The 16076-nt window shown below is 43.6% G+C and overlaps 1 protein-coding gene across 2 annotated transcripts in view; it reads left to right on the top strand.

Annotated features, from left to right (window-relative positions):
• The window catches only part of LOC105023139 (receptor tyrosine-protein kinase erbB-4), a 238158-nt gene that overhangs the window by 129590 nt on the left and 92492 nt on the right, over window positions 1-16076 (top strand). The window lies entirely within an intron of this gene.

Below are 16076 nucleotides of genomic sequence, written 5' to 3'. Positions count from 1 at the left end.
GGCGTTGTGCTTGAGCCTCTGATTTTTACTCCAAAGGTTTTGTTTGAGCCTCACTGCTGTAGATGTTTTATTTTTTTTTATTTTTATCATCTAACAATGGTTGTAAGGTTAAGGTTAAGCTAATAAGAGCTAGTGCATGTGTGGATGGTTCCTTTTTATGGTTTCTTTTTGATAATGTGTAGCACAACCTGCCGTGCGGCTTTTCGATATAATCTGTCTAGTCAGCTAGTTTAGCTAGCTTTATCCATTTATTTAAACACCCTAGGACAGGTGAACAATCCTCTTTTGGCTGTGCTGGGTGGAGATTATAAAGGTACAAGACCTTTCAAGGCTAGAAAGATTATCGATAGATTTGATACGCTCAGATGACCAGTAGGATAATAAATACGGGCATGCCGTAGCCAGAGTTTTCAGGCAGAATCCAGGTGAGCAACAAACACAGGGACAGCTAGGAGTATTGAGTAACTAAGGTCTGTTTCTACGTCTCCAGTCTAATATCCGACAGGACACTGGAGAAATAATTTGGAGCATTCCTTGGTCAGACTGACCCCAGTCCCCGGGAGCACAAACGATATTAGATTTAAATCACAGATTGGGTCCTGAATGCTAATACTGCATGTTTTTAAGCTGCGCTTTTAAAAGCTCCTATGCACCTGTACTGTTTTAGCTCTAAAATATTGTCTTGTTGTTTTGTTTTGTGTTTCACTGTGTATGCTGCTTTCTTGGCCATGGCATGAAAAATAAATGAGAAAATAAGTACACTAATAAACCTCTGATTGCTAAAATGTTGGATATGCTCACGTGTGACTCTGTACGTTTGATTCTAAAGTGAATTTGTGATACCTAGTTGTGGATACGTCACAAGTTCACAAACTCAAAAGACAACAGTAGCATAGAAGGAGGTCGAGGCAGAGTTAGATGGATGGAAAGAGGCAGAGAGAGAGGGAGAGAGAGAGAGAGAGAGAGAGTGGATAGGAGGTAAGCCACATGTTAGTTTTGGCCTGGTGGGTCTTGACAGAGAGATGGATGAGTCTGTCGTCCAGCCCAGTAAAGTCCAGCTTTCGGCAGGACACATCCATCCTTCTCCATCACAAACACACACACACACACACTTAACCACACATACACGCCTACACACACACACACACCCACACACACAGACGTACTGTAAGCATTTCTCAATTTCCGCTGAACTCAGCTTGCAACCTCTATTAGTGTCCTTAAAAAGCAATACAACTCTCCGACCAGTAGAGGGGGCATACAGGGATCTGTCTATTAGCTACAGTATTTTAGGCTCCTGCCACTAAAACAGCAGCAGCGGTCGATTCATTCACCTGACGGTTAAAGTGACAACAGTTGGTTTGGTTTCTTCTTACATCTGCAGTAAGTGGCGCCTTTTACATGCAACCAATCTATTTTAATGTAGGTCATGCTAGAGTTTGACGTTTGTATTGGCCCTTTTATCTCGTTCCAGCCAGAGGGTGTCAGAGTGACACATTTCCCTGCAGCGTCTTAATGTCAGTGTGAAGCCAAGTTGTGGCTAACGATGTCACCTAGGCTGATTGACTCTTTATTAAACGCAGATCAATCCACCCCAGTGGCGGTGGCCTTCACCGCTGTGGGCAAAGGCTCCACGCCAGAACGGACCTGAGATGAGCCAGCTAGGAAGTGTCTGCTTTGGGAAATGTCTGACAGTCAGGCACATACACACACACGCACACACACACACACACACACACACACACACTTTATGACTTCAATTATAATAAAAGTGAAGCATTCACACCTTAACACCAGTTCTCAGTTACAGTGAATTTGAGATAGCAGTGAAAACCTTTTACACAGAGGAGTTATAGACAAGGCACTTCTCTCATGGCATCCATCTGAACTGATAGGCTGAAGAGGAATTCTAGGACCTTGATATTACTTTGGACCTCCAGCTGAAACGCCTGGGGAGAGGAAAGGCTTCAGGGCACTCTAGAAAGACTTCTGGCAAGGTTAGGGTAGGAGTGGGAAGAGAGGCGGAGACAACCTACCCATAGCAGTATGTATAGAAAAAATACTGACACATTTACAGTGTCTGTCTCTGGCGAGCACATGGCCAGACATAGCCAGCACATGGGAGATGAATGACACCAGCGTTCCTCCATACCGGACTCGTGCAGGGACTGTTTTCGGGGGTCTTATCTTACGTGAACAGAAAGGACCACCAGCCCAGCACAGAGAAAGGGACCGGGAGGCTTTCACTGCCGATGTCAACGGGCCTCCCCCTTGTTAAGTGCTCATTTGCCTTCGCAATTATGATCCTGAAAGGAGGGAACAAGAAAAGACGAAAGAGGACGGGGGGTTGTCTGGAGAGGGTCTAGTTCTGAAGGGGAAACGCATTAAATGGCATTTCTCTGATCTTCCATTTTGCACTGACTGTACTCTGCTCTGTTCTGAGAGGCCTGTCGGCTCAATCTGAAATAAAGACTGCTACTGTACTCCTTCGGGGCTTTCTTATAGAAACTTTTCCAAATCAACCTGTTTATCCCGCCTTGGCACTGAGTCTGAAAGCACTGGGATGGGTTACTGTGCTGCAATCAAATTCATTTTAAAATGTTTTTTTACATCAGCAGTTGTCCCAAAGTGCTTGTACAGGTAGCCAGCCTATAACTTAAAACAACTGGTTTTGAGAAACTCCCTACTAGGGTCAGAACACAGGAAGAAACCAAGAGAGGAGCTGAACTCTGAGGGCTGTACCAGGTGAAGATGAGAGAACATAACCTTTGTGGGCACATCTTGTTCAGATGATCAGCGGGTCTCTGGAGTCATCACGCGGTGCTAAGGCCCCCTCAGGCGGTCCAAGGACATGGGTCCTCTTTATATTCAAAGGGACTCCAGAGAAAATAGCGGGAGCATTCCAAAAGGACGCCTCAACGGAGACACTGCGTCATAGTAGCTGAGAGACGTCCTCCCTGGGTTTGGCCGGATCCCCAGTGGAACGCACAAACGCCAGACTACGCTTAATCATAAACCCCACTGAAGAGATGATACTTTGGTAAAAACGTGAAGCTTGAGACAGGGTCAGCCCAAGCGTGCCGCACAAGCCCTGAAAAGTGAAGCCAAAACGTCTCGATCGCCCCCTGGTGAGTGGTCCCAGTATAGGTCATAAACCCCGCCCTCCCCATGTTATTCAATGGGATGCGAGACCAACTAAACAATTAAATTACCCTTCAAATATCTTTTTTCCGAAGCTGGTTTCTGTCATTTACTGTAGTTTGTATCACGCTAATGTAAATTCAAGAGTTTGTTTTTAAAATAAGTTGGTTTTTAGTTAGTTATTTAATGCTCTAAAAACGGTGGTGTGACGTCGTGATTCACAGCTGTGATTGACAGCTATCTGAGCCGAGGAGCCACTGAATCTTCGGAGGACTGAGGAGATTGGAACTTTACATTTAATCTCAAAATTTATATAATTGATATAATTTCACACGGACATAATGGGTTGTTCTGCAGTACATTGTGCTAACCGATCTGGCATTTCCAATCGATCTTTGAATTTTTTTCGGTAAGTTAAATTTATAAGCTATTTAATTAGTAAATTAATGTAATGGGCTAGCTAACGTTAGCTAAAAGACAACAAGCCTCGTTAATAGCCATGTTAATAGCTAGCAGGTGATCGTTAGCTAGAAGTTACCAATTATTTTTGTATTAGGCCTATTCTAAATTAAGGTTAAACATGATGTAAGTTAGGCTATAACATATCGTCTAGGTTTAACAAGCAAAGGTTGTACTGTACTTGGACTTGCGATTGATTACGGTATGCGCATTCTGCGAGGGAGAGTGAGGGCGGGGCACAGGGGTGGGGCCGTTGATTTCGCGGCTTTACGGCTTTACTTCCTGCTCGCTACTGCGCATAACTACTGCGCAGAACTGGTCCCAAGATCGCTATCTGCGCAGACGCAAGTCCAAGATGTCAGCGCCGTATCGGGACACTGGCGGCTTCAGTTTTCACCAATAGAAAAGAGCGAAAGGGCGTCGTCCATTTTTTTTTTACAGTCTATGGGTCAGCCTAGGTCTAGGGACAACTGGCATCACTGGACCCACTTTTTCACTCACCATATTCTTTGTGTTGTTCACTTCGCTGTACATGCAGTAATTCCTTTGGACCCAAGACATGCTGGATCATGGTGCCGTTTGGGGCTTAAAATATACATTAGTTGGCGTTTTAAACAGACATATCTGCTCTCCTTATTAACTTTCTTAGACTGTATGGGATTAGTCTATTACCTCCTCCTTTTCTTCTTTCTTCTTGTTCTGTCAGTCTTTTGTCCACCTTAATGAACCACAGAAATTCAATAGCTTTCTTCAATTAGAGTCTGTCATTCATCAAGACCACCAGATGAGGGGGATCACTGTCTTCTTAGGGGAGTGTGTCTTAATTGTAGATTGAGGGATGTACTTTCTTGAACATCCAATTTCATTTAAGTCTACTGGTCCTTCCAGTAATCTCTTGATATCAGGGGCGGCAGCTAGCCTAGTCGTTAGATCATCTGACCAGTAACTGAAAGACTGCTAAATAAAACCTAATCTGCCAAGGTGCTGCATCTCCAGTTCTGTCCCTAAACAAGGTAGTTACCTGTCATTTCTTCCCGGGTACCCTATGGGCCTAACCTCCAATTCGGTGGAGGTCGTGATAAAAGTGAAAGTAACATTATCGTTAGATCTTGTTCGCAGTTGATGCCGAAAACAAAAGCAATTCCTTTGTATTTCTCTCCCAAATGCACATTTGATTCCAATCTGCCATTCTGCATTATTTCGCTGAACTTTTGTTGTTTTGGGACAGTTCTCAAAAGCAACACAAAGTCTTCTTTATCGGTGGCTCTGGGTAAATAGTTGGTGCCTGCCCTCTGGGGGTGTCTGTGAATGGAGCCCTCGTCTCTCCCCACCTTGGAATACCACCAGGGAAGTCATTTAAATGGAGTAAGGCAAGAGAGCGATTAGGGATGAAAGCGCTTGACCCCTTTCGCTCCTCTCACCCGAACTTGCTCTCTTTCTCCCTCATTCTCCCAGCAGACATTCTGGGCTACAGCTAGGGGAACTGTACAGGCACAATCTTCTCACTGAATAACCCCACCTGCACCGCAGAGCCAGGGTTGAACAGGGCCGCTAGCATTTGCGGCAGTTAGCGATGCGTGGCGGCCGGGCCCTGGGGTGTGTGTTGGGGGTGGGGGTTTAGATAATCGTTCCCGGGGTGATAAAAGGATAAAAAGTCTGAGGCCGTCGCCTGACCCAAAGCTAGTCTTAGTGTTGGCGAGCGTTGGCATGATTACAGCGTTTTGTAATACCCTAGAATTAGAGCTTTGTTACCACCGGCTCGCCCTTCGCCAGATAGCGTGCGGCACGAACCCCTAGCATCTTAAACATGTTAACGCTCGGGTAATTATATACTCTTGCCGCTCAACGCTGACGCAGATACACGTGCGTATGGGGGGAGCGGGTTGTGTAGCTCCCTGCATCTTTGTTCTTTGGGACAATTCGCGAGGAGATGAACAAAGACACTAAACAAATGAGATGGTGGGAAATCACTCCTTGAAAGCAATGTTCTCTATCTTCAGTGCGGTCTGGTGGAAACTACGGGCGCTCTGTCATTTCAGCCCCTGTTCACACTGAAGTGCTTGAAAATCATGCCACTTGACATTCAGCCGTACAAAATGGCCCACCAGGAAAAACAACAGGAAGAGCAGAAATTCAGTGGTGGTACTCAGAGAGATCATCACAAGGATCGTGACTCAAGACTCTCTCATCACTCGACATTGAGACTTGACATCTCTACGGTAATCTTCTGTAACCTCAACAGTAGAAAAAGCACGGAAGGTGTTTAGAAATGCTGCTTCTGGCTGCGCCCCGCTAAGCTACAAACACCATCAATTCAATAAAGGCGTGCTCAGATTCAACAAATAAAAGAACATTTATTTGTTACTACTTGACTCTGATTTAGAAAAAAAATATGAAATCAATTTGAAAAGGTTACAATAATATTTTAAAACACAGCTATTTTGTCGGGTACCCAGCCAATGTATTATATAGACACTGAAATCCTGCGAATTTAGTGAGTAGTTCTGGGAGAGGTTTCAAGATGTGTTGAGAATGCAGTGCATCCCAGACCAGCATGGGCCCAGCTCCTGTCACTTTGCATGTCCTTAGACTACCCTGTGTGTATGTGTCTCTGTCCTGAAGGACTCGGGTGAATGAGATCAAGCCTGACAAGCACCACCAGACAACATTGCCATGCAGCAGTCTCCTATCTCGTTGACTAGTCCAAACCTTTGGTAATAAGACGAAAACATCCCTGCAACAAAAACGTACTCTGTGGTGAACTGCACCAGCGACCACAAGTCGACGGCAGCATAACGACTGAGTCTAAAAATTCAACCTGTCAAACGCCTCATCCAAAATATTCTGGCCTGTCACATATCTTATCCGTTGGTGTGTTTCAATTGAAAAATGAACTCCATCCATATGCCGGACCACAAAGTATGTCTAGGCATTATCAAGAGGACATCTCTTGATTTCTTGACGTTTTTACTCATAGGCTTCATGATGCACCACGAGGTCTTCAGAAAACAAAAAGAATCACAACCTGTTCTATGCAATTGGACGATGTCTGTTTTGACTCACGAGCACACTTACACAATTACCAGGCCCAGTACATTCAAAGCATGCACAGTGTATGTTTAATATAGATCGGTCGGATACACAATATAGATAACGCTGAGACAAACCCTCTATCAAATGGGTTACAAAATATTTATTTTTCCTAGGCCAGTGGGTGTGTGTGTGTGTGTGTGTGTGTGTGTGCGCAGCGTGTTTTCAGCGTATGTGTGTGTGGTGTACTCTCCCCAGGGTTTTTCTTAAATTGCTGTGCTGAGTCTCATTACGAGTGTGTGTGGGTCTCTTGCCCTCCAGCTGTGGTGAGCTGTTGGCCCCATTAGAGGCTGAGTCTGATGGAGAAGATGGACAGGAGACGGATTAGGACAACACACCTTCGGACACACACACACACACACAGTGCGCGTTCATGCATGCACAGTACATCAGCGCTATAGCCCTGTTACGTGGGTGCACTGGAGGTCCGTGCGTCGGCACGCCTGTTCACATCTGACACAGTGCAGAGCAGAGGTCCCCGAGGTGAAATGAAACCTGGTCCAACGGCGCCCTGAAAGTGATCACCGTTAAATTAAAAGGTACGACCGTAAACGCACCGCCGTGCACTGAACTCTAGCCATTCGTCAAAATGATCTCTCGGCGCGTCTCTTACTTATCAAATTGTAAAATATTGGCCATGACACTGGCGTAACAGGGGTGATAATTAATGCACTAAATCAATTTGAAATCACTTCGTGCTGAGCGTTCCTGCTGGGACGCCGTCATTATCTCAAATTATGGTCACAGATTCACAGGGCAGAGAGGAATGCACCCACTAACACTCTTCATTCTTTGCCTTCTTCGGTTTAAGGGCTCACTTTAATCAAAGTCACATTTCGGTGTTGATGTCTTTTTTTTTCCTCACCATCAAATAATTTCCATTTCCACAGTGAAAAGTACTTAACGAACACGGGACAGATGCAGTACGGTTTAATTGCACTTCAGATAAATTCCATTGTGATACAAATGGAGTATATTTGAATTGTGTATCGAATACTGTTCATTTGCATTGTGTTTTAAAAACAGTACATTTACCTTGTGTTTGAAATGTAGTACCTTTTCATTGTGTTTGAAATAGAGTGCATTACTGAGTCACTCTCCCGTCTCCCAAGGGAGAACAGCTGCAACTCAAAGAGCTGTGCTGGCATTCCTTAGAGCTGCAAGGATCTGAGTCTTAGGACAGGATTAGCCCAAACAAACCAGAGCGGCTGCCCAGAGATCCCTACTATATCATGACAAATCCTGGGATACCACTCAACAAGGAAGTGAAAGAGAAGCAAACAGGCCCCTTAAAGTAATGTAAACAGTCTGGCCCAAAACTGATGCAGAAAGGCTTTATTCTCCACTGAGGGAATGTGTAGTTTGAAGCCGCTTTTGGGTTTTACTTCCATTGAGCTTTAAGATATGGGTCCTACTCAGACAAACATCAAATAGAAGAAAGCGTCCAAAACCAGACCAATTAGAACATTTTTCTACGTTAAACATTTTGGTAGCACTTTATTTGAAGGGGTGTGCATAAGAGTAACTTGACATTGTCATGATACTGTCATAGCCATGACATAACCCATGTAAGAATCATAATGAAAGTTTATGAAGGTTGTCATTAGGTGTCATTCATAAATTAGGTGTTGATTATGTCGTTTCTATGCTTTGACAACTTGACATTAACTGAGTCAACACAACCTGTCAATGTCTTTGTTATGACAACTTGACATTAACTAAGACAAAATATCCTGTCAATGTCTTTGTTACGACAACATGACATTAACCACGACAACATTAGATTATATTCAACTTTATTGTAATTGAAGTACAGTACAGTCCAATGAAATTGAAGAAGTAGGGTTGCATTTGCAACTGAAATGCAGGGATAGCAGCAATGAGGTTCCCAAGGTAGACATGTACATGTAACAACTGAAAACTTCAGACTTGGCAAGGCAGTGTCAGAGTCCAGTAGTACAAAGGGTGGATATGGTTAGTGATGGGTCACCTACTTCAGCAGGGTTACAGCAGATGGAAAGTGTTCCTGAGCCTGCCGGTGGGCCGCTTTCGGGACAATGCCTTCTAACAATACCCTGATCAGCGGCTCAATAGCGGCCCGACGGCGGCTAGCCGCTTTTATGCAATAAACCCAGCGGGACCCTCACGCCCCAATATTAGGTTTCATTTATAATCATCCTTTAAAATAATTTTGGTCATTTTGCAAATGACAATGAACTGAATTAAATCTAAACAATTTATTTGAAATAGTGCAAGATGCATAAAAAAAAACATGCATTATACAGCAAGCATACAAAATAAACATGTGCAAGAATGGCAGTAATATACATAAGTATGACCTAGCAGCAATCGATAGTTATTGAATATAATACATACATCAGTGCAATAGGCTTATGAATGTTGGCAACTACAGTCAGTATTAAGAACATTCACACAGAGCTGTAAATATATTAAGAGGATAATGCAATCATATATATAACACTATACATAGCAGCAGTCCATTCATGTACAGTACCTAGTTCTTTGCATGAACAATAGCCTAAGTAATATAAACTATTCATATTATAATCACATTGAAAACATTATTTATAAAGTAGGCTAGATAGTGATAGTTTAACAAATTACCTTCATATTAACACAAATAGAACATGGCTGAGCAAGTTAGCAAAGTGCTCCCCGGAACTGACAAACACTTGACTGGACCTAGCATACAGCTAACTGGAGCCAGCTAACAACAAGGAACAAGGAACTAGCTAATCACTATACCCTTACAGTAAAACTATTGCAAAGTTCCTAAACAATACAATTACAAAATGTAATTATATTAATTCTAGGGGTACTGTCAGGAGTGTTGTTTAAAAAAATAAATAATATTCAGTACAGTACAGCAGTGGTTCCCAACCAGGGGTACTATGACCCCTGGGGGTACTCTGCCTCTCCACAGGGGGTACTTGAAAACACTCATGACACCATAGACATACTAGTGAAATTAACATGAGGGGGTACTTCAGGGGTACTGAAAGCAGTGCAAAAACATTTTGGGGGTACAGTAACTGAAAAAGGTTGGGAGACACTGCAGTACAGTAAAAAATGCACCACCGTCATGCCATTTTACATAGACATGGGTCTCTGTCATAGTTATACAATTACCACGCTTTTCCAACCCTCGACATACACTTTAACATGCAAGTTATCAAACTGTATCAGGATAACTGATGAGAAAGACATGGATTTTCCTTGAAGAGTTACGAGAACGCGCAGGTATTTTGATCGTTAACAGTCCCAACGTAACACGACCACGTCAGACTGCCCCCTATAGGCCAACCGTAGTAAGTGTCCTTCAATATAAAAGTGTCCTTCGAAATTCTATATCAACCATTGGAAAGAATGGTTGGAAACCGTCAGGCAGGTATTACATTTTGTATGTGTCACACCTATTTGAAGACGCCAGTCTATCTTTTAATAATGGTTACCCGATGTAAACATATTAACACATTTGATTATGTATATTATCTCTTGAATAATGTATATTACTTAGCCTATTGTTCATGCTAACCACTAGCTACGTGAATGGATGTACTGTAATTCTGCAATTACAGTACAAACTATGTTCCTGCAAAAAACTTTGATATTAACTTGACTTGTTTTTTCACATCATGGAAAAGTCTGCCCAAGACACCATTATAATGGCGTATGGCTAACCCGTGGTGCCACTATCATTTTGAGGTGTGACTCAGAGGTGTGATTACCTTTATGACTCCATATTTCCAATTTGTATTTCTGCCATGAATGCTCAATATGCTGAGTATGAGCACCAGTCTCAAGATCAGCAAAGTTCCTTTTATGGCAGCCAGAATACTGGCTAAATAGTTTCTTCAAGTTTGATAATTAGGCCCATGTTTATGACAGGTTATGTTGTCTTTGTTACTGTCATGTTGTCATAAAAAAAGACACCGACAGGATATTTTGTCTCAGTTAATGTCAAGTTGTCTTAACAAAGACATTTGCAGGTTAGATTGTCTCAGTTAATGTCAAGTTGTCATAACAAAGACATATCAAACAATGTCAACCTTGCATAAAAAATGACATAATCAACCGAATGACACCTAATGACAACATTCATAAACGTTCAAAATGATTCCTTAATGGGTCATGTCATGGTTATGACAGTATCATGACAGTGTCATGTCACTCTTATGCACAACCCTCCAAATAAAGTGTTACCAACATTTGCCTAGGTTTTTCTGTGTTGTACTGTAATTTATACAACCCTGCTGTCACTTGTACCTTGTAAATTGTCACCTCCAATATTACCCCCAGTCCTTACTACTGTAGGACGAAGTACAATGCCTTATTCATGAACTTCATTGAAGTGATATTATGTGATTGTATGTTAAAATCTAAGTTCTTATTAAAGCATTTCTGTACGTAAGTTATGAGAAGTGAGTAATAAGAACTGGTCTGTGGTGACTTGTTACATATTCATCTAAGTAGGCATGATCAAGGGGACTTTGTTGAGCACATGTGAATTACATGGGTTCCACCTCCCTCATCGCATGCTAATGTACTGACTTCATTCACAGGCCCATTCCTGTCATTCTTTTCATTCTCTGTATAATGAGGGAAAGGAACCGAATGAGATGGGGGAGGGATACTGAGACAGAAAAGAGAAGGGGAGGGATACTGAGACAGAAAAGAGAAGAAGAGGGATACTGAGACAGAAAAGAGAGGGGGAGGGATACTGAGACAGAAAAGAGAGGGGGGAGGGATACTGAGACAGAAAAGAGAGGGGGAGGGATACTGAGACAGAAAAGAGAAGGGGAGGGATACTGAGACAGAAAAGAGAGGGGGAGGGATACTGAGACAGAAAAGAGAGGGGGGAGGGATACTGAGACAGAAATGAGAAGGGGAGGGATACTGAGAAGGGGAAGGGATACTGAGAAAGAAAAGAGAGGGGGGAGGGATACTGAGACAGAAAAGAGAAGGGGAGGGATACTGAGAAAGAAAAGAGAGGGGGGAGGGATACTGAGAAAGAAAAGAGAGGGGGGAGGGATACTGAGAAAGAAAAGAGAGGGGGGAGGGATACTGAGAAAGAAAAGAGAGGGGGGAGGGATACGGAGAAAGAAAAGAGAAGAAGAGTGAGACAGACTGACAGGAATAAAGATAGTATGATGAGTGTGCGTCGGAGAATGTATGTAACATGGAGGAAATGACCGCTCTACTCTTCTCTGACCAAACTTCTCAATTCCACATTATATTGTTCCTCAACAGTTGGTAGGAGGTTGCCTAGCCTTGATAAGCTGTCCGTATCCTCCCACATAATGACTGTTCCCAGTGCACTCTTATGGGTCACTGAACAGCCGTCCCGGAAGGTTCCGTGGCTGCACTGGGGATACCGGCGCCTGTTCGTCTCCCACTCTCCGCCCTGGCTGCCGTGCCCTGAGCCCTCTGCCTCCGTTATTAAAATGCGTTATTAAGCTGCTGCTTAATTTATGAGTTTGTGTAAATTGTTTCCCTCCGCAGCTTTTTAATATCTTTCTCTCACAGCTGTTTTTGGCAAATATGCGGCGCGTCCCACTGCCTGCCACGTGTAGCCGACGAAACAGATTGCCCACCTCAGTGACAGTGACATTTATATTGTGTGGCTGCTGATTGGGATGCAGGGCGACCAAACTGAGAGGGTCTCAATGTCTAGCTTTGCAGTGCACCAAGTCCACAGCCTTCGATGATTAGAAGGTTTGGAAGGTTTAGAACATTCGGACAGCCAATCTCTCACTTCCAAGCGACAGGAGACGCATATAAATAGAAGGCCGCTGTAAATGACTTGTTGACTCTGAATGAGTCGGCTTTAGTCCCGCCTCCCTGGTTGCCAGTCTTCCTTCTTTTCCTACCCAGTCTTCAGATCTTCAGTAGTACTATGTAGCTCCAACTCTTTCAAGGTGCTGTCCCTGTCATAAAAACAGAAAAATACATCCAAATCAGCGCAGTTGGAAAGATAATGAACGAGTATGGGAATTGAGAGAGATTGTATTGATGCAGAAATTAAGTGAATTCCCCAGTGAAATATGACTGTATGTAGACATGTCATTGATATGCCAGAACATCTCCCTCACCATACCACTTTATGTTCCCCCTAAATCAAACATCCATCTGTGATTAGAACAATTTGATCCAGACTGATGAAGTTGTTTAGCGGGAAGGTACCCATGCCTTGGAACAGCTGAGGACGCCACTGTGGCCAATTGACTGTGGGAAGCCAATGGCCGTGCAATTCACTTTTCGCTAAACGAGCTAAGGAAATAAGATTTATTGGATGTGACACCATTGTAATTAGTTCACAGCTGTCCTGCTAGCTGGACTGAATAGTTAACACATTTCGCATTTGGTCAGACTAAGTACGTTGAAAATGCTCATTTTGGATATGTTTGTTGGTGAAGTCACCTTAGCAACTCAACTGGCTTTTCTAATTGCACTTTTACCTCCAGTCGTTTTCAGCAGTATACAGCTTAGCCACCTTGGTGCTATCTCCACTTTTCCATAGATCCGAAGTCATCATTCAGTGAATGAATGCCTGGAAAAAAAGGTTTTCTATACCCCCTCCTAGACTTTTCTGCTTACGAATGCCCGCTGCCCATTGTAGTTGCAGTATTTTTGGATAGTTTACCTCAGTGACCTCCCTGCCCCTACAGACTGAGACCCAAGAAAGGATCTTGGACACAGGTTCCAGAGGGCACCCGACTTGCTTTACTGTCTAAATTAGATTCAACTGCTACACCACACCCATGGTTTTTAGTTTTTTTTTCTCCACAAGGAGTGTGCATTTCAATACTAAGAGCCCTAAGTGGGTAAAGCAACATTTTTCAGAGTTTCTCAAACATTTTGGTTCCAAAGACCGGCAAAGCATGGCCTTATTCCCCTGGGGACTGCCAAAAATATTGGCCATTACTTTTTTTTATTAATTTTTTTTTTTGTATATCTACTACCCTAACACAGTTTTAAACTGTTTTAACATAGTCATTACATGGTCCATCAATTTTAGGATTTTGGGGCTGTTGGAAACAATTATATGTAACTGAATTAAAAACTTCACAGATACTTTTAACATGTCATTTGAAGCTTGTGAGCATCTGTTCCTGAGAGTCATACCTTTATTTGATGGGGTCACAATAGCTGACAGCTCACACCATTCAAAAGCTAAAGTCAGCTTTGTTGGACTGAAATGAAAAGACATTCTGTATTTTGTGCCGAATGCCAGACATTGTGGTATCTAGGCCCGTAACTTTGGTTCTATGAAGGAAGCGTCCGTGGGCTTTTTTCATGAGGGATATGCCACAGACCGGTGCCGGTCCGTGCCACGGGGTTTGAGAAAATCTCACCTAGACCGCTGCAATGGAAAGAGTTTCAGACTGAAATAAAACCGAACGGCGGTGGAGTCGGAACGCAAACCGTTCGTTACAGCTGCCTCCCCTTTCTCATTCCTCAGACACTAAAGTAAATAATGAGGGGAGTCGGGACAAGCAGGCGGACTCCGGGCTGACTAATACTCATATGTCATGTTCTTTCATAAGGACTGGTTGACATTCTCCTCTCACTCGGATCTCAGCGCTGGCTTTCTAATCGCGTTCAGGAGCCGGTGGCTAACCGGCTAACACGCACAACTTAATTGTAATGCATATCACCCCCCTAAAGGCTTTACAGCCTAGCGTTTTACACTCAACGCGGTGCAATTACATTTCATCTAAAAACAACCAGTGCAGATGGTGTAACCCCCAGTGTCATCTCTGTTGACTCCCTATCCTCCCGACGCTGAGAACGTATTTTGTTTTTTCATTTTTTGCTTTCAACTTCCATTTCGCCTTGCGGTGGCAGTAAATGTTTCCGGACAACAGAACCTCCCACCACGGGGCGATTCGGCTCGTAACCGCGGGGCTGATATGAAACTGTCTCGCCGTCCAACCCAATAAACGTCAGCGACGGGCGCCGGTCAGCCCGCTGCAGTGCGCGCTCACGCTAACACGCAGGCCCCTCGCGTCGTCTCAATGTCATGTCGAACGCAACGAGGCCTCAATAATGAAGGGGATAGAGCGGTTGTACGCCCTGACCCTATGTTTGCTGCTGTAGTATATGTTAATCTATGCTTTGTTCCTTGTAATCAAACAGCGGCTAATACAGCAGGACTACATTTATAAATGTGTTTATTTTTCGATATCTGTCTAATTCATGATTGATGGAGGGTCTGTAGATCATATTTGATATTCTTACAGGAGTCCCTTTGTTGGGATTATCATTGTTCTGTAGTGAATTAAACCAAACATCCTACTTCTAACTCACTGCTGATTGAGAGGAAATGGGAATTTGGCTGTGACTGTGACTAGGGGCTTGGAAAATTAAAACAGCATAAAATGATTTGGAATTTTCGGCTCCCTGTTTGTTTTAGATGAAAGCCCCAGTGTGGGTGGAAAGCTGAAATCTAAAGTTTCATATTAAGTGTAACACCACAGAGAATGAGAGAGGAAGGGAGAGGGGGAGAGAAAGAGAGACAGGACAGACACAGAGAGTAAGGAGAGGGGGTTTTGCTTTGCTCCTAGTCTGCTAGTAGTCTTTATTCTGTCTTATACATCTCTTGTGGAATGAAGGAAATCGTTTTTGAAGCAAAATATTTTATTTTGAGGTATATAACAGGAGCCAGTTTTCTTACGTTTTAACTCAAATAATGTACTTTCCGGGCTGAAAACATTTAGAAATGCTCCCTCGTGCCTTAGAAGTCCTCTTTCGCTCCATCCAAGTACGATCAAGTTCCCTATTTTACCTTAAAGTCGGCCTGTCGCTGGGGTATGATGTGGCGCGACATTCGCCCGCTGTTGTGCCAGGGTGATATACACAGCAGAGTATACACAGCACTCATGGTGGCCATTGACTTTGCCCTACGCAGAGATGTGTTTATTGAGCCAGCAGTGCTATTGCCACCTCAGCCAGCTGCGCTTGCCGCTCTGTATGTCGGAGTCCACTGCTGACATGCACCATTGCTCCTCTCCTTGACTCACACTGATTGCCTCTATCTGCATGGAAATGGTCGGTAATCACCCTAATATGTATTCCATCTCCTGTATTTGATAATGGTGTCATTATACTTTTGCCTCTCTCTCTCTTTTTTTTTTTCTCGCTCACACACTCTCGATCATGCAGATGACGGGAGCAGGTGGACTATTAATTATGCGTTAAAATATGGATCACTCTGTGCTCCACTTTAGTTCCCCCCTCCCCCCATGGTGCATTCAAACTGGCATAGTTGACTTGGCTTCGCGCCCGTCTCACCTTTTCTCAAGTCTCATTCTCTCTCCTCTACCCCCTCTCGTTCTCTCTTTCGCTCCCCCTGCTCTCGCCAC

This window comes from Esox lucius, chromosome 22 (genome assembly GCF_011004845.1).
Source record: "Esox lucius isolate fEsoLuc1 chromosome 22, fEsoLuc1.pri, whole genome shotgun sequence".
NCBI lineage: Eukaryota > Metazoa > Chordata > Actinopteri > Esociformes > Esocidae > Esox > Esox lucius.
This window is presented reverse-complemented; position numbering and strand designations above follow the sequence as displayed.